Raw genomic sequence first — 1,420 nt, 5'->3', positions numbered from 1 at the left:
TGGGATTGAACCTCCGGCGGATTGTTCTTGCATGAATGCACCAAGGATCTTGTTTTTGATCGCACACTTCAGCGGATTCATCCCAAGCCGTAAACGTGAATGATCGCTATGATTGATGCGAGGAATGCACGAACTCGAACGACGAGAATACTGAACACAGAACACTTGATTATCTCCAATACGAAGAAGTAATTTGTAATGTAAAACATAAGGACAATACACGAGAATAACGTACAATCATTTAACATGTATACATAAAAGACATAAAATGTTTGATCAAAAATTCACTTGAAGCAGATCATACAGACATATAATCACAGTCATACATATAATATATGATAGTCAGTCGTGTCCGACTATGACCATCAGAACAGCAGAGGAGGCAACTGCTGTTCCGACTATTTGGGCTAGAATTTGATTATAGTGGAGAGTGTCTTGCCCAAGTACATCCCCACTCTCTCGGCCAAGAGGGTTTTAGGACAGTCGGCGTTGGGATGGTTCCCCAAAGGCCAACTACCTCACAAGGCTTCAGCACTAAGAGCCAGTGCAATTTTGCCTCCTAGTTTGAGAGTCATAGTCCTTCACAAAAGACTAAGCTGTAAATGGTTTCCCATTGACTGGAGAAACCATTGATAATACAGCTCTCACTTTGCTGTTGGCCCAAATGTAAACTTATGTCAATCTGTGATATAAGCCGAGTCTTGGGCCTAACACACAAACATCAAACATACACCAGGAGTCACTGTAGCCAAATGGGTTAGACGTTGGACTTCTGATTCAGCGTTCACCAGCGAACAGAGTTCGAGGCCCCGTTTCGTCCTTGCAAAATGCATTACACTCCAATTGTCCTCACTCCATGCAGGTATGAACGAGTACGGGTTCCTGATATCGGGTGGGGAAGACTAATTAAAACAACGAAAGGACAAAATTGACCCCTGTCTTGCTGTGCCGAGCTCTAGGCACAGTTGGTATAAATTCACCACCCCGATGGCCACAACCTGTGAAACTTGTATCCATTTTTAACCTCAACACACTCAATGATCACAGAGAATATGCGTGAAATGTCATACGATAATTACAAATAACAACAGCCATGCATATGCAACGATCGCAAAGCATGTGCACGAAACATCATACTATAATCAAACACAGACGTACAACAACTACCGGCCATTTCAAGAGCACATCAAACGAGGTGTCCTATTACACACATATACACTGGTATACATGTTGTAGAGCAACGCCGCTGACTGTTGGCCTGATAAAGTACTCTTGTTATCTTTCTGTATTATTTGGACTCCTTTCTCCTCGTAGGGATAGCATTTTGTTCACTAGTCAATTGAAACGTCTATCAGGGGCAAGACAGGACATCTACCAGGGACAGTACATCTATCAGGGACAGGACAGCACATCTACCGGG

This window comes from Babylonia areolata, chromosome 10, assembly GCF_041734735.1.
Source record: "Babylonia areolata isolate BAREFJ2019XMU chromosome 10, ASM4173473v1, whole genome shotgun sequence".
Taxonomy (NCBI): Eukaryota; Metazoa; Mollusca; class Gastropoda; order Neogastropoda; family Buccinidae; genus Babylonia; species Babylonia areolata.
Note: the sequence above shows the minus strand (reverse complement) of the source record.